At 44.0% G+C, this 23,416-nt stretch overlaps 1 protein-coding gene across 1 annotated transcript in view; it reads left to right on the top strand.

Annotated features, from left to right (window-relative positions):
* TEDC1 (tubulin epsilon and delta complex 1) overlaps positions 1 to 23,416 on the top strand; it is a 130,755-nt gene that overhangs the window by 25,205 nt on the left and 82,134 nt on the right. The gene's annotated exons all lie outside the window — the stretch shown is intronic.

The raw sequence follows: 23,416 nt of genomic DNA, 5'->3' as shown, positions 1-23,416 counted from the left end.
ACTAAAATGGTTAAGGGGCTGGAGGAGTTGATACAGTGAGAGATTGGAGAAACGGAGTCTCTTCTCCCTTGAAAAGAGGAGACTGAGAGGGGACATGATCGAAACATTCAAAATACTGAAGGGAATAGACTTAGCAGATAAAGACAGGTTGTTCACCCTCTCCAAGGTAGGGAGAACGAGAGGGCACTCTCTAAAGTTGAAAGGGGATAGAGAGTGATAGAAAACTGGAATGCTCTTCCAGAGTCTGTTATAGGGGAAAACACCCTCCAGGGATTCAAGACAATGTTGAACAAGTTAATGCTAAACTGGAACATAAGCAGGTGAGGCAGGACTCATTAAGAGCACTGGTCTTTGATCTGGGGGCCGCCGTGTGAGCGGACTGCTGAACACAATGGACCACTGGTCTGACCCAGCAGCAGCAATTCTTATGTTCTTATGAGAAGGGATAGAGGTGATGTTTTATAGGGGGTCATTGAGTCCCACTATTTTTGCTGGAGATGGGAAGTTTTATGTTGGGGCCAACAACTGCCCTTGTTGTTTTTCATTGTAATTGGAGGTGTTAGGTTGGGCCTGCCAAGCTTCTATTGGTGTTTTTGCTGGGAGTGGGTGTTCTAGTGTTGCAGTTGCCAAGTCCCTCTTGTTTTTTGTGAGGGCGAAAAGCACTATGTAAGGGCTCTTGAATCTTACTTGTCTTGTGGAGATGGGAGATGCCATGTTGGTGTCATTGTGTCCCTCTTGTTTGGCACATTTATTAAATCCCCTGTTATAAATGTCACTGCAAGCCACGGATATAAATTAATTTTTCAGAAAATTACTGTGTTGCTTCCTTCCACTTTCATTAATAAGTGTTCTCACCCAGGCCATGTCAGCCACAGAAACTCGTACGTGCTTCGTCTCACATGGTGGTTATTATGAAACTTTGTCCTGGCTGCAGGAGGTGAAGTGCTTATGAGTTTCTTCAGCTTCTGAGGGATGGATCTGAGTGTTGTCATTAGTGAAAGCTGGAGGGAAGTGTCATGTCAACTTTTTAAAAACTATGCTCTCTCATGTGGCTGCAGTGTGGAATCATTGTGTTTCCTTCTTGACTACATACCCCGAATTACAGGGGCTACTTGGGTAGAGATTTCTAGGTTAGCACCATATCTCCTTCCTCCCCATAATAGAGCAATAATGTATTTGTTAATTTGAAAGAAAGAAGATAAATAGGAATAAGTGGCTTTCAGTACAAATCCTTGAGCACTAGCTTGTCAGCTGGATTTACAGGATATCCACAATTAATTTGTCAGATGTGTACAACTACTGTACATGTCAGGTATATTCAGTATGACTATCCTGAGAACTCAACCAGCCAGCCAGTTCCTGAGGACCACTGTCTTTCATATGAACTTAAAAAAATAAATTGAATGTGAAGCAGAATTCTACTCAGCCTGCTATTTAAGGATAAGTAACTCTGGAGTTTTGGTTAAACCCTAGATTCTAAATAAAGATATGGTCAGCAATAATATAGTATTTACAATTTTTGCACAGGCTACTAATCTGAACTATCCTTGAAAACAGCACCAGTATTTCATCCACAAGGACAAACAGTATCTGGAGAAGGAACAAGTCAAATAACTGAAAGTCTGTAAAACAGATCTATTGTAAAACAATAGCATTTCGTGTTTGGGGTTTTTTTTTTAATTTTATTTTCTTAGACAAAGCCAGACTCTTTAGTCCTACAATCCTTATTTCTGATGAGGGTTTTTAACCTGGCCCTCTTTCAATACATTGGTTTGAGTAATGGACAGCACAACTTGCCTGAAAAGAAAAGGGCCTTTAGAGTGTTCTTTTCAGTGTGGCAAATCTCACTAGTCAAAAGAAAAGAGATTCAGACAAGAGACAATCAGTTCTGGTCTAAACACATCTGCCAACAAAGAGACGATGCAATACTTCATACGCCCAATTCCAAAAATTTGTTTTCCATGCTTTTTGATGTGACGACAGCCGTTATAGTTACAGTACATTTTTAAGCAAAAGCTCTAAATATTTTTCATGCACTTAAACCTATAATCAATGCACAATGCACATTCACATACCCTCTTTTTAGTAAATAGTGCTAGATAATCTAAGTTAGTTAAATGCAACTATCATAAAAGGTTTTACTAAAGGGTAGGGAAGCAATACAGAAAAGAGAGAAGAAGATAAAAAAAGGGAGAGAATGCATTGGAAAGGAGGGAATGGTGAATTGGAGAGAGAAAAAATACAGCAGAAATTAGGAAAGAGGAGGGGAGAGTGTATAGGAAAGGAAAAAGTAAAGGAACACAGCAGAAAGAGATGAGTGAATACATTAGAGAGTCAAAAGGGGAGAATGAAGAGAGAAAAGGGAGCAAAAAGGAAGACTGGATTTCAACAAAGCCATAGTAATTAAGAAAAGGGGGAAAGAGGAAGGGAAAGTAGAATGAAGAGAAACTTGCAAAAGAGGCAAAAACTCGTGGCAATTTTTTTAGGTACATCAGAAGCAGGAAACCTGTGAGGGAATCTGTGGGACCGTTGGATGACCAAGGAGCGAAGGGGGTGCTCAGGAAGGATTAGGCCATAGCGGAAAGACTGAATGAATTCTTTGCTTCGGTCTTTACGGAAGAAGATGTACCGAAAATGGCTTTCAAGGGTGATGATGCAGAGGAACTGAAAGAAATCTCGATGAATCTGGAAGATGTACTGAATCAAATCGACAAAGTTAAAAGGTGATAAATCATCAGGACCGGATGGTATACATCCCAGAGTATTCAAACATGAAATTGCTGACCTGCTGTTAGTGATCTGTAACCTGTCGCTAAAATCGTCTATAGTACCTGAAGATTGGAGGGTGGCCAATGTTACGCCGATTTTTAAAAAGGGCTACAGGGGAGATCTGGGAAATTTCAGACCAGTAAGCCTCACTTTGATGACGGGCAAAATGGTAGAAACGATTATAAAAAATAAAATTGTGGAACACTTAGACAAACATGATTTAATGAGATAGAGTCAGCATGGGTTCAGCCGAGGGAGATCTTGCTTCACAAATCTGCTTGACTTCTTTGAAGGTGTGAATAAACTTGTGGATAAAGGTGAGCCGGTTGATATAGTGTATCTAGATTTTCAGAAAGCTTTTGATAAAGTTCCTCACGAGAGGCTCCTGAGAAAATTAAAGAGTAATGGGATAGGTGGCAAAGATCAGTTATGAATAAGGAATTCGTTATCAGATAAAAAACAGAGGGTAGGATTAAATGATCATTTTTCTCAATGGAGGAGAGTAAACAGTGGAGTGCCGCAAGGGTCTGTACTGGGACAGGTGCTATTTAACTTATTTATAAATCATCTGGAAATTGAAACAATGAATGAGGTGATTAAATTTGCAGATGACACTAAACTGTTTAAAATTGTTAAAACGCATGCGGATTGTGAAAAATTGCAAGCGGACCTTAGAAAATTGGAAGACTGGGCGTCCAAGTAGTAGATGAAATTTAATGTGGACAAATGCAAAGTGATACACATTGGGAAGAATAACCTGAATCACAGTTATCAAGAAAAGGATCTGGGTTAGAGAGTTGTGCGGGGACAGAAATTCCACCCATCCCCGCCTGTCCCCGCCAGGATCCTCTCCGTCCCCACCAGGATCCTCTCCGTCCCCACCCATCCCCATCAGGATCCTCTCCATCCCCACCCATCCCCGCAAGGAATTACCTCCATCCCCGCCCGTCCCCATAAAAAGCAGCAATTACTTCTGGCAGGATCATCAATTCCACAGTTTCTTTTGTGTTTGCGCTGCTGTTTTCCTTGTGGAATCTCTTTAGTGGCACCCTTTTTTTGTTTTCTGTTCAGGTAATTAACTTATAAACCCCCTCTTTTACTAAGGCTGATGTGTCCATTATATTATATGGACGAACCCTGCTTCCAAAATCTTCCATCCCCGTGGGAGTCCCGTGGGCCAGGGGGTCCCCCCCGTGTGAGTCCCGTGAGCCAGAGGGGGGTCCCCGTGGGAGTCCCGTGGGTTAGGAGGGGATTCCCGCGCGATCCCCATTCCCGTGCAGACCTCTAATCTGAGAATCATTGTAGACAATACGATGAAACCTTCCGCCCAATGTGTGGCAGCAGCCAAAAAAGCAAACAGGATGCTGGGAATTATTTAAAAAGGGATGATTAACAAGACTAAGAATGTCATAATACCCCTGTATCGCTCCATGATGCGACCTCATTTGGAGTATTGTGTTCAATTCTGGTCTCCTTAGCTCAAGAAAGATATAGTGGCACTAGAAAAGGTTCAAAGAAGAGCAACCAAGATGGTAAAGGGGATGGAACTCTTCTCATATGAGGAAAGACTAAAATGGTTAGGGCTCTTCAGCTTAGAAAAGAGATAGCTGAGGGGAGATATGATTGAAGTCTACAAAATCCTGAGTGGAGTAGAACGAGTACAAGTGGATCGATTTTTCACTCCGTCAAAAATTACAAAGACTAGGGGGACACTCGATGAAGTTACATGGAAATACTTTTAAAACCAATTGGAGGACTTTTTCTTTTTTTTCTCAGAGAATAGTTAAGCGCTGGAATGCATTGCCAGACGATGTGGTGAGAGCGGATAGCATAGCTGGTTTTAAGAAAGGTTTGGACAATTTCCTGGAGGAAAAGTCCATAGTCTATTATTGAGAAAGACATGGGGGAAGCCATTGCTTGCCCTGTATTGGTAGCATGAAATATTGCTACACCTTAGGTTTTGGCCAGGTACTAGTGACCTGGATTGGCCACCGTGAGAACAGGCTACTGGGCTTGATGGACCATTGATCTGACTCAGTAAGGCTATTCTTATGTTCTTATTGAAGGAAAATCAGAGAGGAGGAATTTGAGAAAGGATGAATTGGAGGGGAGAGAGAAAATAGGGAAAGGAAAGTAGAGAGGAGAATGAGGAGGAACAGTAAAAATGGGAAAGAAGAAGAAAAGAGGAAGGAAAGCAGAATGGGGATGCAGTTAAAAAAGGAAACTTGAAGACTGGATAGTAAGAATGAATGAAATCTGAATGGATAGAGAATCGGAAAAATTGAAGAAAGCTAAAGAAAACGATGGTGCCAGAGACAGATGTAGTGGAAGAAATGAAGAAGAAAGGAGAAGAGTATCAAATGAATAGGAGACTCAACTAAGAAAAGACATGAAAGCAGTAACCAGAGACTGGGACCTATATGATTAGAAAAATTAAATGGCCAGATAATATAAGTAGAAAAAAATAATTTTATTTTTAATTTAGGGTGAAATAATGCTGTAGCAATGTTAGTTCACTTTAAAGGTTTATAAATTGAAATAAAACAGAAAATATTTATATTCTTCTGCCCACTGCAATGTTTACAGTGCTGCCTTTTCCTTGGTAGGCTCTAGTTGTGTGACTCAAGGAAGGTTGTGCTATTATGGCACAGTAAAACTTAAGTGATTATTGATTGATTCACAATATGCCTAGTAATGGATTCCGGATTTGGATTTAGCTCACATCTTTCTCAGTAGTAGGTCAAGGTGAGTTAACAATCAGGTGCAGTGGGTATTTTCCTGTCCCTGTAAGGGTCGCAGTCAAGTTTGTCCCTGAGGCAATGGAGAGTTAAGTAGGATTTGAACTCTGACTTGCCTGGCTCTCGTCTTGCTGCTCTAACTATTAAGCACAGCTAATACAGAAAGAGTGCATTTCTATGAAACGTGCTAAAAGTTGCCCAAAATCTGAGTGTTAAGGTAGTATTTTATAATGGCAAAAGAAACGACTAAGTCCCATTTGGACATAGGGCGCTAGTTGCCCAAAGTAAGCAGCACCAAAATGTCCATTCTCGAAAAATACTTCCAATTTTTTTTTTTTTAATGGTCTATCATCTGTACATCCAGGTGTTAGATACTTTATTTAAATTTCAAATCACATATTGGAAAGGTAGTTCAGAGCTCATTTTTTAAATTGATGTTAAGTAGATTGAAGGGTTGTATCTCAACAGAAGTTTTAAGTTAATGGTTCAGAGTTTGGTCATTAGTGGCTTGGATTAGTACAATGCCTTTTATCTGGGTTTACCTAAAACCAATATTAGAGTGTTGCAGCTTATTCAGAATACAGCAGCACGACTTATTTCTGGTTACTCATGTTTTCAGGATATTACTCTTGTACTAAATAAAGAATTTTCATTGCTTGTCTGTGGTAAAAATAATAATTTTAAGATTTTGCTCTAATTCATAATGCCTTGAAACAAGATTCTGATTTTTATTTTGGAACAATTCTTATGATCTATCAGCCTAATAGGACTCTAAGATCTGCAGGTGCCTGTCAGTTAACTGATCCAGTGATGAGAAAAAGAAGACACTAAGCAAAGACATTTTCTATAGCGGTCCCAATCTTGTAGAACAATTTACCAGTGTAAATTAGGACGATGAAAGATAGAACTCAATTCAATAAATTATTGAAGACACATTTATTTTAAGAAGCATTTTAGAGTTGACCTTTCCTCAGCTTATTGAAAAGATAAGTCAAATGGCAGATGGTCTGTTAAGGGTTTTTTTTTTAATGTATAAAATGAATTAAAAAAAAAAAATTGTATTGGGTATGATTTAAAATTATGTATGTGATTTTTATCTGCAGAGTTAATTACGCAGAATATAAATTAATAAACTACACTAAACTTGTGCTGGGTGATCTGCGGGTAGAGCCAGCACTTATCTGGATAATGGCGATTTTCAGCACTGCTATCCAATGAAACAGAAAAATCGCTGTCCTAAATGTATGCAGATTGGCTATCCAGAGAGCAGATGAATATTTCAACTTTCCAGATAGCTGCAACACTGATTGCAAACTCAAGACTTTCAGCAGCAGCCATCATCCAGATACGGTTGCTTTTTACTAGGGCTGGCTGGTGTTAAAACATTGCTGACTGCAATGGGCTAAATAGTATCTCCTCTGTTTCTTTACCCAAAACCTTTAAAAATCCATTTATTATTCAGCATTCACTTCTGGACATTTTGAAGACAAAAGGAAAGTTGAGATTGCTAGTTTTATGTTCTCCTAAGTCACAGAAGATTTGAACATCAACTCCCTAGTGTAGAAGAGGGCAACTGTTAGATATAGAGGGGCTGCATGAATGTCAGTACTGGTCCTAGTGGGTCGCAGCTTTACTTAATGTTGGAACTGAAAATGCACAGAACTTCAAAGACCTTCTTTGATAAATGAATAAATAAGTAAAAAATGCAATTAAAAATGATGTAAACAAAGTACAAGAGTAGCTATTCTGAAAATATATGCTAAATACGGTATTTAAAATAGCCACAATTCTGGTTAATGATGCTTTCTGTATATTTTTCTTATGGTCTTGGGGCCACAAAAATTTCAATGGTAGGCTGCATTTGGCCCATAGGCCACAGGTTGTCCACCCGTGGTCTAGTGCAGGGACAGGCAATTCCGGTCCTCGAGAGCCACAGGTTTTCAGGATATCCACAATAAATATGCATGAGATGGATTTGCATCTCAAGGAGGCAGTGCATGCAGATCCATCTCATATATATTCATTGTGGATATCCTGAAAACCTGGCCTGTATCCATTGTGCAACTGTATTTTTCACTGATTGTCCAGTATCTCTTTTATGTAAACCGCCTAGAACTGCTGGTGATGGCGATATAAAAGAGTAAAGTTATTATTATTATTATTATAGTGCATATATTTCAAACTACAATCATTGAACAAAGTGCCTCAGGGTGGCCTCGTGGATATTTATTTATCTAGTGAAGCAGTAGCAATGCCCCCCATACATGAGTACAAGGAAAGCTTACTATAGCTTGGAACCTTATTACTCTGACTCCGTACTACTGCCATTTCTATTATTCATCATTTCTACAGCACTACTTAAGAAACATAGGACTAGATCAGGGGTGTCCAATGTCGGTCCTCGAGGGCCGCAATCCAGTCGGGTTTTCAGGATTTCCCCAATGAATATGCATGAAATCTATTAGCATACAATGAAAGCAGTGCATGCAAATAGACCTCATGTATATTCATTGGGGAAATCCTGAAAATCAGGAATATGCATGAGATCTATGTGCATGCACTGTTTTCAATGCATATTCATTGGGGAAATCCTGAAAACCCGACTGGATTCGGCCCTCAAGGAGGGACTTTGGAGACCCCTGATCTAGGCCATAGAAGAAAGGATTCCTGCTCTATAGTATTCACAATCTAACGAAGATAGACAAAAGAAATCAGAGGTTTCAGTCTTAATTGTGTCCATGAATATGGTTAAAATCAGGAAAGCTAACATCTGTAACAGCACATAATTAAGATTTAATGACGGAATTTTAGGTGGGGACTTTAACCCACATGAGACTCATATGCTTGAACTTACAGCACAATACAAGCAAAAAGCTCTGAATTTCTTGTCAGTATAAGCAGCTACATAAGTGGCCTAACTTTTCCCCCCTGGACGTTTGTTGGGCTGTACTCAAGATTCTCCCTCCACCCCTAATCCAGATGTGCATTGTGCCTGATGTCAGATAGGGTGGAGGAGGTAATGACTGTAGGTCTTAAAAAAGATTAATGAGCAGAGAAAAGCATGAAATGAGCCATATAATATATTCACAGGCTCTCAGCATGGGTTAACCCTAGTTGCACATTTTTTGGGTGCAATAACCAGAACATCTCCATCTCTACTTTTCAACTCAGAACACAACTGAGTTAATATTTAAAGCCAGGGACAAATGTGGTCTATTTTACAATGGTGGCTGTGGTATTTTTAAAAAATGCACGTATAGTGCTGGGTTCATAGTCAAATGTGCAAATTGTCTTGCGCTCAATTGTCGTTGCGCACAATTGTGTTTGTGCTCAGTTTTTTTGCACTCACTTGTCTGCGTGCAATTGTCCGTGCGCAGTTGTCTTGCGCGCATTTGACTTGCCACCATAGTGCTGCTATTCAGATAAGCGACCCCAGGAGTCCAATAAAATTGAGTCCACAGACCTCTCTCCAAAGTCCACGGCAGCATCCACCTCCTCCCAAAACTCAAACAACTAACAGTTTTTTCTTTTAGCCCAGCAGCAACTTAAACTTTTCTACCCATCATTTGTGGTGCACTCTCTGTAGTCAGACTCACAGCACACAGCTTGTGTCCAATCTATACCAAATTTATCTAGTGCTCTCATCACACAGTTGGAGATGTCTTCACTAGTTGCTTTGTCATTCATTGAACCATTTCTAGGAATGTTTGTTTTTTGTCTATGTATTTATTAACATCTTTATTTATTCAATTTTCTATACCATTCTCCAAGGGGAGCTCAGAAAGTTTACATGAATTTATTCAAGTACTCGAGCATTTTTCCCTGTCTGTCCTGGTGGGCTCACAATCTGTCTAATGTACCTGGGGCATTGGGAGGGGGGCGGGGAATCAAGTGACCAATCCAGGGTCAGAAGGAGCAAGGTGGGTTTGAACCCACAACTTCATGATGCTGAAATTAAAACTGCAAGGTAGGCCTTATGAATTCTATCTGTATTGCAACTGAAAATTCAGTAAAGGACTGGACGTTGTCCAATTGACAATTCAGATTGTCTGACAAATCAAAATTTCTCCCTACAGCTTTGTTTCCTGAGAAGCTAATATTTCCCAAAATCTTGTCACTTATCTCGACACATGAATTCTGCTGTCATTACTACACATTTCTTAACAAAATCTCCATCTGAAAACGGTTTTGATGATCCGGTTATTTCATATGCAAGCTTCAATTAATTGATGGGCTTTTTCAAACACTGATTGCTGTTTTTTCAAGGATCTCTCCAATTCAGAAACTGCCATCACACGGCTTCCCAATTTTTACATGGAGAATACAATTTAAGATATTGACCTTGGTTTTTAACAAGGGTGATTGCCTCCTTGCTGCCGACATACGTACCATGTTGTCGTTTAAGATAACAAGCTAGGGTCCTTCTGGCAGTTCCTCACTTACGCTCAGTCACTAAAGTTGTGAATCATTCCCAAATGTTTCAAGTGGCTGGACCAATATTATGGAATTCAATTCCAGACTTCATTCGTTTAAGTCCTGATTTCTTGGTTTTTGGGAAAAGCCTGAAAGCATATTTTGCTTGGCCTTTCCAAATATGAGTAATGTTTGAATTGTTAGTTTACTGCCTTAACTGTTTTAAGCATAGGTTTTGGATAATAGGTTATATACTGTCTTATTATGTACTGTCATGTTTGTTTTAACCAGTGAATTCAAACTCATGGCCTGCCAGGTACTATTTTGAGGCCCTTGGTATGTTTATCATAATCACATAAGTAAAATAAAACAGTTTTTTGATCATATGTCTCTTTAGCTATAGATGACAATATTATTATTAAGACTTAGCCAAAAGGAAAGATTTATAAACTATAAAGTTTTACTTCATGCAAAATTGTCATTTCTTTAATAAAACATTAACTATTTTTTCTGAGGCCCTCCAAGTACCTACAAATCCAAAATGTGGCCCTGCAAAGGGTTTGAGTTTGAGACCATTGTTCTAGACCTATGCAACCCCAGAAGAACATTGTATGTTGTTTGTGTGGAAAGGAGCATTGATTACAGGTGAGTTTCTCACTCTAGTTCCTTGCCAAATATAGGATAGGCTATAAGGCATCTGATGCTGTTACCCACATAGATGTTTTAAATAAATAAATAAATTTGGAATATTGTGTACAATTCTGGAGGCCGCACCTTTAAAAAGATATAAAAAGGATGGAGTCGGTCCAGAGGAAGGCTACTAAAATTGTGCGTGGTCTTCATAATAAGGCGTATGTGGACAGGCTTAAAGATCTCAATCTGTATACTTTGGAGGAAAGGCTGGAGAGGGGAGATATGATAGAGACATTTAAACACCTACGTAATATAAATGTGCATGAGTCGAGTCTCTTTCATTTGAAAGGAAACTCTGCAATGATAGGGCATAGGATGAAGTTAAGAGGTGATAGGCTCCGGAGTAATCTGAGGAAATACTTTTTTACGGAAAGGATGGTAGATGCATGGAACAGTCTCCTGGAAGAGGTGGTGGAAACAGAGACTGTGTCTGAATTTAAGAGGGCCTGGGACAGTCACGTGGAATTTCTCGGAGAGAGAAAGAGATAATGGTTACCGTGGATGGGCAAACTAGATGGGCCATTTGGCATTTATCTGCCATCATGTTTCTATGTTTCTAAATGTTTACCAAACTTATCAACATGATGAGTTTCTTAGTGTCTTCTAATACTGCATTCTTTAGCAACGACTACTTGTGAACCAATCGGCCATGTTGGTTTTCCTTTCAGATCCACAGAGAAAGGTAAACATTTTCACTATTCATACCTCACATGACATTCTTTAATAACTTTTCTTTTCTTGGATAACAAGTGCAGCCACTTATTGGTAAGGGTGAAAAGAAGGCCCCAAGGAGGCACAGAGAGAATGAATTTCAGCTGTACAGTGTGCCATGAAGTGCTCCCTGCATCTATGAGCACGCCTCTATCCCTCTGGGCTTTCTCTTGGGAGAATGCAACAAGTCAACTACTCTGAGAAGAGAGGAAAAATGGGGAATGCAGGGAATATCCGGCCGTGGCATAGCAAGCTTCACTGAAATGTACTGTCCATCAAGTGATCTAGATGTCACTGTTCACTGGAATAACTGTGCAATTGTGGTTCACAGGTGGATCCGTGAGGAAGCTGTGATCATACTAATAGCAAACTAAAGGAAACGAAATGAGCAGGCAGACAGGAAACTAGAGCTGGTAGTGATATGGGCCAGATTTAAAACAGCCGTGCAGTCGAAGAGTTTTCTGCCTACAACAAAAACCATTACTCTTTCATCTTTCACAAACCAAACATATAAACTAATGAATTCTTCAAACACATACCACTAGTTAAGTCCACCCACTTCTGACATTGGATATGGCTTACAAAAATAGAAGAGTTTTCCTCCCAATGTTAGAAACATCTGATCATCATTTATGTGGTCTGGAATCAACTACTATTTACTTAATTTCCTCTGTCTTATGAACCCATTGCTAACAGCTGGTTTGTCTTAACTGGGTGATTCTCAGCTACATGTTTTAGCTTCATACTGCTTTGGGTGAATTTCTTCATAAAAGTGGTTAATAAATCCCAATAAATAGATATTTATCTGTCAATACTATTGTATATATCATTTTAGTGAAAGATTCATTCAAAATGATTGACAAACTAATAAAACAAATGCAGACAAATAGAAAACAAGATATAAATAATACATCCTATATCTGTACACTTTATCCGTATTTCCAGCCCTTACAAGTCATGGGACTAGAAAAATCATCAGCTTTTTATGAAATGTTAACAAGTTTAATAACTCTCAATTTCGTGGCTAGTAACAGAAAGGTTCTTTTGGAACTTTTTGGAACTTATCTCTTGTGCATTTGGTTCTTGATTTTTAATCACTTTGAAAGTTTAATAACTTGAACAAACAACATTTTATTTTGTGGAAGCCAATCTGATTTAAAAAAAAACAAAAAACCCCAACAACCTGCAAGTACTTTCCCTTTTCCTACCTCCCAACAATAATCTTGCTGCTGTTCAGCAGCATCGTGAGGGAAGGAGGTGTTCAGGGCAATGGTGCCCAGCATTACTGTGCCATGTGCCCCCTGTATTTCTCCCCACTGTGCATGTCCCCCAGTGTACCTCTTCAGATGATCGCTGGCAGTGAGCAGCACCTCTAACCTGCTGCTTGTGCCAGCCTCTGCTCTCCCTATGACATCACTTCCTGTTCTTAGGAAATGAAGTTAGAGGGAGAGCTGAGGCTGACACGAGCAGCAGGTAAGAGATACTACTCGCTGCCGGACATTTGAATAAGTAGGTAGATGGGCAGAGAGGTGCTGGTGCACTCCCCACCCCCCTTACTATGTAATGGCTTTTACTAAGGCACTTACTGCAAGACAACAGCAAACATAATTGTGCCATAAAGGCAAAGACAATGTGGAAAATCCAGGGGTGTACCCTGCATCTGCCCTGCATATACTCTACAGAGTAAACATATTGCCATCACAGGTGCCCACCCTAACTACTACAGCAATGAATGTGATGTGGGCCCACTCCTAGAAATAAAGAATGCACAGCCACAGTGATCCACCCTCCCACACACACTCCTTGACATTTCTTCATTTCCCTCCCCCCCCCCCCCAGATCCTAACCCTTGCCCACTTTCTGACCTTCTCTCCCCGGGGCCGACGGTTTCGCCACTGCAGCGAGAGCAGCGAGAGGGCTGAGAAGGGCTGAGGAAGCAGGAGACTTCTCAGCAGGCAGGGGCAGCGCGTGTAAGGCGAGGCGAGCGGCAAACAGCTTCGGGGTAGCGGCGAGAGTAACTCCGCCCACCCCCACCGCATCAGCAGAAGGCGCCGGGCCCCTCCTTAAAAGGAGGCGAGCCGACGGTTTCGCCACTGCAGCGAGAGCAGCGAGAGGGCTGAGAAGGGCTGAGGAAGCAGGAGACTTCTCAGCAGGCAGGGGCAGCGCGTGTAAGGCGAGGCGAGCGGCAAACAGCTTCGGGGTAGCGGCGAGAGTAACTCCGCCCACCCCCACCGCATCAGCAGAAGGCGCCGGGCCCCTCCTTAAAAGGAGGCGAGCCGACGGTTTCGCCACTGCAGCGAGAGCAGCGAGAGGGCTGAGAAGGGCTGAGGAAGCAGGAGACTTCTCAGCAGGCAGGGGCAGCGCGTGTAAGGCGAGGCGAGCGGCAAACAGCTTCGGGGTAGCGGCGAGAGTAACTCCGCCCACCCCCACCGCATCAGCAGAAGGCGCCGGGCCCCTCCTTAAAAGGAGGCGAGCCGACGGTTTCGCCACTGCAGCGAGAGCAGCGAGAGGGCTGAGAAGGGCTGAGGAAGCAGGAGACTTCTCAGCAGGCAGGGGCAGCGCGTGTAAGGCGAGGCGAGCGGCAAACAGCTTCGGGGTAGCGGCGAGAGTAACTCCGCCCACCCCCACCGCATCAGCAGAAGGCGCCGGGCCCCTCCTTAAAAGGAGGCGAGCCGACGGTTTCGCCACTGCAGCGAGAGCAGCGAGAGGGCTGAGAAGGGCTGAGGAAGCAGGAGACTTCTCAGCAGGCAGGGGCAGCGCGTGTAAGGCGAGGCGAGCGGCAAACAGCTTCGGGGTAGCGGCGAGAGTAACTCCGCCCACCCCCACCGCATCAGCAGAAGGCGCCGGGCCCCTCCTTAAAAGGAGGCGGGCCAACGGCGCACAGCCGTTTGGCGCGCAGCGAAGGCGAGCAGCAAAGGCGCTCGCCTTAGCGAGAGCGCCTTTGCGAAGGGCCTTGAGAAAGGGCCTTATACAGACCTAATATACACTCTACATTCTCATACTCTATCAGTCACACCTTTATTTTCTTCGTACAATCATACACTTTTCTTACATACTCTCATTCAGATAGTCAATCTTCCCTAGAACCCTGACTCTCTAATCTCTCATACTCTCTACTCTCTATCAAATCTCTCATACTCTCTACTCTAATCTCTCATACTCTCTACTCTCTATCTAATCTCTCATACTCTCTAATATCTCATTCTCCTCCGTTCTCCTTACAAACTCTCTGATATCTCAACCCTTCTCTTTTACAGAAATAAATCTGCCGGAAATGGCAGGGAGGACACGTGGCAGCAGGGCTACTATCAAGATCAACACCCCAGCGTCCGGAGGGATCCAGGGGATGGCCAAGGTCTATACTCAGAAGAAAGAGGGTGACACGGATCAGAGGGCAGAGGTCTCTGTGCAGACCGAGACCATTCCACTCCCAACGTCCACTACAGTCTCTACGCAGACAGAAGAGCTGGGACAGAGACACACAGACGAGGACATCGTGCAGGAACTGCTGAACCTCAGGGAGGAGGTAAAGCGGCTGAGGAGTATCAGAGATGACGAGGCCTTCATCGACGAGGCTATCCTGGAACTGTCTCACATCACAGAGCGAACCCACGACAGGTCCATCCTTGACTCCCCCAAACCTACAGCCCTAAAATCAACGATTGGAGTACAGGAGATGATTAGAGATGCCGGCCCCTGGCAACTGGTAACCTCCTCTACGGGCAAGCAAAGAAAATCCACCTCATTCTCACTCTCTTCTTCTTTTTCTCTCCAACAGGATAACTCTACAATTACCCCACAACTCACCCTCAGAAACAGATTTCAAATCCTACAAGAAGAGAACACAGAGGAAATAACGGAAGGGGCTCAGGAGAATACTCAGCACCTAACCCCAATTCCAGGGCTCACGGATCAACCCCTCCGGAAGGAACGAAGAGTGGTGGTCATTGGGGACTCCATGCTGAGGGGCACCGAGGGACCAATTTGCAGGCCCAACTTGCAGTCAAGAGAGGTCTGCTGTCTTCCCGGAGCCAGGATCCGGGATGTCACCACCAGCCTAGACAAACTTATAAAGCCCAATGATCATTTTCCCATGTTTCTCATCCATGTAGGTACAAACGACACTGCCAGAAGTACCACGGAGAACATTCCCGACGACTTTGGAGCCCTGGGAAAGAAGCTGAAGCAGATAGGAGCGCAGGTGGTCTTCTCATCGATCCTCCCAGTAAGAAACAAAGGCAGAGCTAGAGAAGAGCATATCCGACGGACTAACGAATGGCTCCGCATGTGGTGCACAGAGATGAACTTTGGATTCCTAGACCACGGTGAGACACTCCAGGGACTGCAGGGACCCGACGGACTACACCTAACCAGGAGAGGTAAGAACGTATTCGGACATCGCCTGGCCCGCCTACTCCGCAGGGCTTTAAACTAGGTAAGTTGGGGGAGGGCACTTATTTATATCCCAGAGCAGTAAGTAACCACCCTGAGGAGGCGAGTCACACCCACACTTCTAAGTCTAAGGTAAGTACCCATGCTATCCACGATAATTTAAAGGGAATTATCAATAAAAATTTAGGAGTCACTCTAACCCAAAAGGGAATCTCTTCACAGATATGGAGGGCTATGTACGTCAATGCACACAGCTTGGGCAATAAAATTCTAGAATTAGAGACTGAGATAATAAACGCTGACCTAGACGTGGTAGCAATATCAGAAACCTGGTTCACGGACTCACATGGGTGGGATATGGTTATACCAGGCTACAACCTACTACGTCGCGACAGAGAGGGCAAGTTAGGGGGAGGGGTAGCACTATACACTAAGGATAACATCAAAACTACCAGAATTACGGATATTAGATACACTGGGGAATCCCTCTGGGTGAATCTGGCCAGAGGAAATGAAAAATGCCTATATCTTGGTGTGATATACAGACCTCCGAAACAACAAGAAGACAAAGACTTAGAACTGATAGAGGACATAGAGAACATCACTCTACGGGGAGACACAGTGTTGTTAGGGGACTTCAACATGCCCGATGCAGATTGGAACACACTCTCCGCGACTACGAGTGGCAGTAAAAGAATTCTGAACTCCATAAAGGGTGCACGACTCAAGCAAATGGTGTTGGAGCCCACCAGGGACCAAACGATACTGGACCTGGTACTCACCAACGGAGATAGCGTCTCAGATGTCTCAGTTGGAGACACACTGGCCTCCAGCGACCATAATATGGTATGGCTTAACCTTAAGAAAGGTTTCTCAAGGTCAAACACAGCAACGAGGGTTCTCAACTTTAGAGGCACAGACTTCGACCGCATGGGAATTTTTGTCGATCAGGAGATGCAAAAACAAGCACAACCTAACAATGTAGAGGATATGTGGTTGACTCTGAAGTCCACCCTACACGAAGCAACAAACCGCTACATAAGAACAGTAAGTAAGCGCAGGAGGAACAAAAGACCCCAATGGTTCAGCGCAGAAATTTCGGACCTCGTTAAAAAGAAAAAAGAAGCATTTATCACCTACAAACATTTAGGAAAACAAGAGGCGGAAAAAGACTATCTGGACAGGTCAAAAGCTGTCAAAATAGCAGTCAGGGAGGCCAAACTCAAAATGGAAGAAGATCTAGCACGGAACATTAAGAAAGGGGATAAATCCTTCTTCAGCTATATTAGTCACAGGAAAAGAAACAAAGATGGGATAGAACGCCTGAAGAAATCGGACGGTAACCTTGTAGAATCAGATTCTGCCAAGGCAGAATTACTAAACGAATACTTCTGCTCAGTCTTCACCTGTGAAGCGCCGGGAGCTGGTCCACAGCTTCAGATGGGAGACAGCCAGAATGACCCGTTTCTGGACTTCGAGTTTACGCCCAGTAGCGTCTACTACGAACTATCAAGACTCAAGGTGAACAAAGCCATGGGACCGGACAACCTACATCCCAGAGTGCTCAGGGAATTGAGAGAAGTCCTGGCAGAACCACTATCTGTTCTTTTCAATCTTTCCCTACGCACAGGAAGAGTCCCCTTGGACTGGAAAACCGCCAACGTTATCCCACTCCACAAGAAGGGCTGCAGAACAGAGACGGCAAACTACAGACCGGTGAGTCTCACATCTATAGTGTGCAAGCTCATGGAAACACTGATTAAACAAAATATTGATACAATCCTAGACGAGGAAAACCTACGTGATCCCCACCAGCACGGATTCACCCAGGGCAGATCCTGCCAATCTAACCTAATCAGCTTTTTCGACTGGGTTACTAGACAATTGGATGCCGGAGAGTCATTGGATGTGGTATATCTAGACTTCAGTAAAGCTTTTGATAGCGTCCCACACAGAAGGTTATTGAACAAGCTGAAGTCGATAGGATTAGGGGACACTCTAACTACATGGATTGAGGATTGGCTGAGTGGTAGACTTCAGAGGGTGGTGGTAAACGGTACCCCGTCCAAAATGTCAGGCGTGATCAGTGGAGTGCCGCAGGGGTCGGTCTTGGGCCCGATTCTATTCAACCTATTCATAAGAGATATGACCCAAGGACTTAGAGGAAGGGTATCACTGTTCGCCGACGACGCCAAACTTTGCAACATAGTAGGTAAAAACACCATGCCTGATAATATGACACAGGATCTACTGCTGCTGGAACGGTGGTCAGCAACATGGCAGCTAGGCTTCAATGCTAAAAAGTGTAAGGTAATGCACCTGGGAAAGAAAAACCCGCACAGAACTTACATACTAAATGGTGAGACCTTGGCCAGGACCACGACGGAACGAGATCTAGGGGTGATCATTAGTGATAACATGAAGGTTGCAAATCAAGTGGAGAAAGCTACCTCCAAGGCAAGGCAAATGATGGGTTGTATTCGTAGAGGTTTTGTCAGCAGGAGACCTGAAGTTATGATGCCGCTGTACAGGACCATGGTGAGGCCTCACTTGGAGTACTGCGTTCAATTCTGGAGACCTCACTACCGGAAGGATGTGCAGAGAATCGAGTCAGTTCAGCGAATGGCCACAAAGATGGTCTGGGGGCTCAAAGATCTCACGTATGAAGAAAGACTGAATAAACTGAGGCTGTACTCACTTGAGGAACGAAGAGAGAGGGGTGATATGATTGAAACGTTTAAGTACATCACGGGCCGTATCGAGTCGGAAGAAGATATCTTCTACCTCATGGGACCCTCGAACACCAGGGGGCATCCGCTAAAAATCAGGGGAGGGAAGTTCCATAGCGACTCCAGAAAATACTTCTTCACTGAAAGAGTGGTGGATCATTGGAACAAACTCCCACTGCAGGTGATTGAGGCCAACAGCGTGTCGGACTTTAAGAGAAGGTGGGATATTCACAGGGGATCCCTAGGGGAGTGAAATCAGAGGGCGGGTATTTGGAGTGGGCAGACTTGGTGGGCTATAGCCCTTTTCTGCCGTCTTTTTCTATGTTTCTATGTTTCTATGTTTCTACCTGAGTTCATTATCAGGAAGCCCAAACAAGAACAGTCCCCATCTACTACTGCCTGGGACTGCACTGGGATCCAAAATAGCATCTCTGCCTCCTTGTGGTAGTTTTACTGTATATATTTTTTTTTTTTTTGGGGGGGAAGGTATCCATCCTTCCATATAAGGAGTACTGCTAGGTGACATAAAAAATAAGCAATAAGCGCTATTCCTTAAACAGCACTCTGAGTTGAGCGTCACTGATAGCGCCAGAATCCACGCCAAATTTTGGATGCAAGGATTTACACCAAGTGAAACAATGTGGATGCAGTCCCTAAACTCTAGGGCTGCCTATGTGGGTAAGGGTGTCGAGGGTATTATTGAAATTTCATCAATGACTGTAGTTAAAAATTATCACTGCAAAGGATTTGTGACAGTTTCCTTTTGAAAATCTGCACCTGGACAAGAAGTTGCTGGTTCCTATGAAACTGACGAAGGTTTGTCCGAAACACGGACCGTGTTGGGTCCCTTACCTGGTAAAAGGTTTTTAATCAAAAATTCATTTGTCATAATAAAGTCTGCCTGCATCGTGTACCAAGTCTGCAGTTTTTTTTGGTTTGTTGGTTCCTATGAAACTGCCAGACTCCCTTTCCAGGGGGGTGGAATGGTGGTGGTGGGGGGAGGGGGGTGGAAGCAATTTTGATGCATGCGCAAAGCCGGTAGGAGAAGCCTAAACGACTGAGTGGCAAGAGAAGCCCAAAGCTTCTTCCTACCTTGAAAAACCGAACCCCATTGAAGATTGTGGCCATCCAAATCCCCACCTAAACTGCCGACCCCTCCATGAAAATTGTTGGCAGGAGTGATGCCTACTCCCTTCTGCCTCGGCCACCCAAACTCCCCCACCCGCCCTGTACCTTATAGTGGCGAACACAGCAGCAGGGAAGCCCAGTCCCTCCTGCTGGCAGGCCTGCCTCTTCAAAATGGTGGACCTTCCCCTTTCCAGTGTACCTTGGGATGCACCAGGAAGACCCTAAGGCCCTGACTGGCTCAGGCACCTAAGGCTTCTCCCCCGATTGCTTCAGATGCTTAAGGCCCTTTCCCCAGGATGATGAAGTGGGCCTGCCGGCAGGAGGGTCTAGTCATCCCTCGTGCTGATTTCTTCAGTATAAGGTATTAGGGCAGGGCAGGGGGTCTGAGTGGCCAAAGCAAGAGGGAGTACGTATCTCTCCTGCCAATGATCTTCATGGGGGGAGGGGTCAAGAATGTATGAGGAGTCTGGATGGCTACAATCTTTGCAGGGGGGAGGATCGGCAGCATGGGGGTCCAAGTGGCCATGATCTTTGCAGGGGTTGGGGTCGGGAACACAGGAGGTCCAGGTGGCTGTGATCTTTGCAGGGTGGGGTCAGGAGTGTAAGGGGTCCAGGTTTCTGAGGCAGGAGATCCTGGGCATCCCTTCTGCTGATCTTCATGGGGTGGGTCTGCAGAGCTATTCCTGCACTGCCATTTTAGGTCAGTGGCCTAATTTAGGCTAAGAACCATTTTCTTCCCGCCTGCGGCATCTTGGAATTTTACAAGCTGTGTGTGTTTGGACAAAGTCATCTTTACCAGTACTGGGGCCCCTTGTTTCCCCAGTGGAATGTGTGGAGGAGAGAGACTACATTTGCAGAACTTGGATAATTTGTGCCTGGTACTTTATATTTATGCCATGATTTGTGGTCCCATCTGATACTGACAAGCAGGCTTCATGATTCTGCTATGTCATCGCAGAATGCCCCTTCAGGATGGGCATTGACTGGTCCGTGGGGAGGACCTGTGGTTGAGGAAGAAGGGAGCATAATTTAGTTAGACAAAGAAAGGTGCTGGAGTAGTTTGGGGCTTGGATTTGTGTGACTTTGTGTGCTACCTGAGAAAGAAACAAGATTATGGAGAAAGTCTCCTTGTGTGCTGCTCTGGGAAAAGAGTGGGAGAGACTGTTTGAATTCAGAAACTTATGAACTTTGCCTCTGTATGACAAACGAAGGACTGACAACTTTTCTGCTGGTATTTTACCATCTGGCAAGACCTGGTTCATCAGCAGTGCTGTGATCTGTCTATTGCTTTGCTTGGTGGGGGAGAGGAAGAAAGACAGACAGGGGGTCAGGGAGAGAGATAGAAAGAAAGACAGACAGACAAAGGGGGCCAAGGAGAGAGACAGACAGAAAGATAGACAGACAGCGGGCCAGGGAGAGAGACAGACAGACAGCGGGCCAGTGAGAGAGACAAACAGCGGGCAGGGAGAGAGACAGACAGAAAGAAAGACAGACAGCAGGAGGGAGAGAGATAGAAAGATAGACAGCGGGAGGGAGAGAGACACAAAGGAAGAAAGAGACAGGGGCAGGGAGAGAGACAGAAAGAAAGAATGACAGACAGACATATATTCTAGCACCCGTAAATGTAATGGGCTTATACACTAGTACCTATATATTTATGCATGTATCTAATCCTTAGCATTGTGGTATATCTGAATTTTATTTTTACACACAAACCTCATCTGTTCTTCCCTGAGTCCGGGCCACATCTGGAGGGCCTCCGAGCATAAATGGATGCAACACGATGACATCAAATTCTCAGGGCCTTCCAAAACCCGGCCAAACTGCTGCATGTTGGAAATCCATCTGGGCATTTAGACAGTCCTCTAAAAAGTCATGCCTGAGTTTTCCCAGACAACTGGCCACCCTAGATATGATAGATCTTCAGTTCCTTTTACAAAGACTGGTTAGCTTGAGATTTACTAGGTCAGTATTAGCTTGGGTAACTATTTGTGAAAGAAAAGATCCCAGTCAGAATGGAATGGGGTTTTTTTTTTTTTTGTTAAGTTAGAGGTAAATTCTCAGCAGGCAGTGCTATTTCCAGATAGTCAATGCAGGGCCATATCCAGTTTATGTGGATCCAACTAACACGTAGCCAGTTAAGTTGACATTCAGAACTTAACTGGCCATGGGTTACCACATTAAGGGCCTCTTTTATGGAGCCAATTAGGGCAAGTTGCTGTGGTAACTGCCACGAAGCCCATAGGGATTTAAAGGACTTCGGAGCTTATGCCATGCAACAGTCGCTAACATGGCTTTATAAAAGGGGAGGAAAAACAGGACTGACTTTTATGTGGTTCCATTTATGCAACTACCCAGGCTGGTTAAGTGCTGACTATTGGCATTTAAATGACCAAGTGCTTACTCCGCCCCTGGAACACCCCCCAAAATACTTGGTTTTCACTTAGGCACCACCAGCTAATTTTCAGTGGTAATAACCAGTTAAGTGGTTCTCTAATTAGAAAATGAATAGTATAAACTGAAGAACTAGGGTCCGTAGAAGGCAGATTTGCACAGGGGGTGGGAGAGGATCAGTAACCACTGGGGATTAAGGAGGGGGTCATGCCTTCATCCTTCCAATGGACTGCTGCTCAATCAAGGCTTTGCACCCTGGACATGATTGAAACAGGTCCTTCTTTTTTTGTCTTGGATATTTCTTCTCATTCCATTATTGCTGAAAGATGTCCTAATTTGGGGTATGCCTTCATCCTGCCCAAAACACACCTCTAACTGCACGAACTGCAGTAGAAAAATCCAAATCCTGCCTTTTGAAAATCGCGATTTAGATGTTTTCAGCAGATGGACCATTTTTGGCCATTCTGAGATGTCCATCTTCTTTGAAAATGAGTACCATAGGCACCTATAGGTCTTTATAAAAATACTAGCAGAAATCCTGAAGAAATCATGCCCAGATTGAAGGCATTAACATTTATGCTTACTTGAAAGCAGGCAAAAATGTTAGCACACAAAGTAGATGGGTATTTCAAGAGGGATCTTCAGAAAGTTTCTACACTTTATTTTTTAAGCACTATTTATTAAATATCTCAAAAGCAAATTACATCACTTTTTCACATAATCATCCTGTTTTGCCTGACTAGTCACATGACTTTCTATGACACGCCCTCTTATCAGTTCTCCCACCCCATTTCCTGTGAAAATATGAAAGTGCGAAAACTTTTTGAAGAACCCTCATATATATGTAAATTGTAACTCTGTTCACACTTCACCAAAACTCCTCTTTTGAACACCCCTACTCTAAAGTTGTATCTAATATAATAAAAGCCTACTCGCGCATGCGCACTTCCATCTGCGTGTTCCGTTTTCCGTGCACTGTAGGGCACCGCAGGTAGGAGTGCACATGCGCACGAATCTCTGTCTCTAGCCTCACCTGCTCCGCCTTCCTCTTCCTGCCAGTCTCAGCCGGGCTCACTCCTCCCCTCTTCCCTCCCCCCTGGCAGCCCTGAACCTGTTCTCCGTTCCCCGCCAGTCTCCTCCTCCAGCGGCTAATCCACCGTTGCCTCCGTCACTGCTCGACACTCTTCAAGATAGTGTAACAGGGGCAAAGCAGGTAGAGACTGTCGGCCGCAGCGGATCTTGGCGGCTGCAGTCCGCGGCGGCTGTCCGGAGGCCAGACGGGAGGTAAGGGGTGCTGCTGGACAGGGGAACAAACCAGGGGGGGGGGGAGAAAAAGGAAGGGAGGCCTGGGCAAGGGGGGAAGAAAAAGGAAGGGAGGCGTACTGCTGAACAGGGGGACATGAAAGAGGTGCTGATGGACAGGGGGGGGAGATAAAAAAAAGGGAGAAG

Source organism: Geotrypetes seraphini, chromosome 7, assembly GCF_902459505.1.
Source record: "Geotrypetes seraphini chromosome 7, aGeoSer1.1, whole genome shotgun sequence".
In the NCBI taxonomy this organism is placed as follows: domain Eukaryota; kingdom Metazoa; phylum Chordata; class Amphibia; order Gymnophiona; family Dermophiidae; genus Geotrypetes; species Geotrypetes seraphini.
Note: the sequence above shows the minus strand (reverse complement) of the source record. Positions and strands in the feature narration are given on the sequence as shown.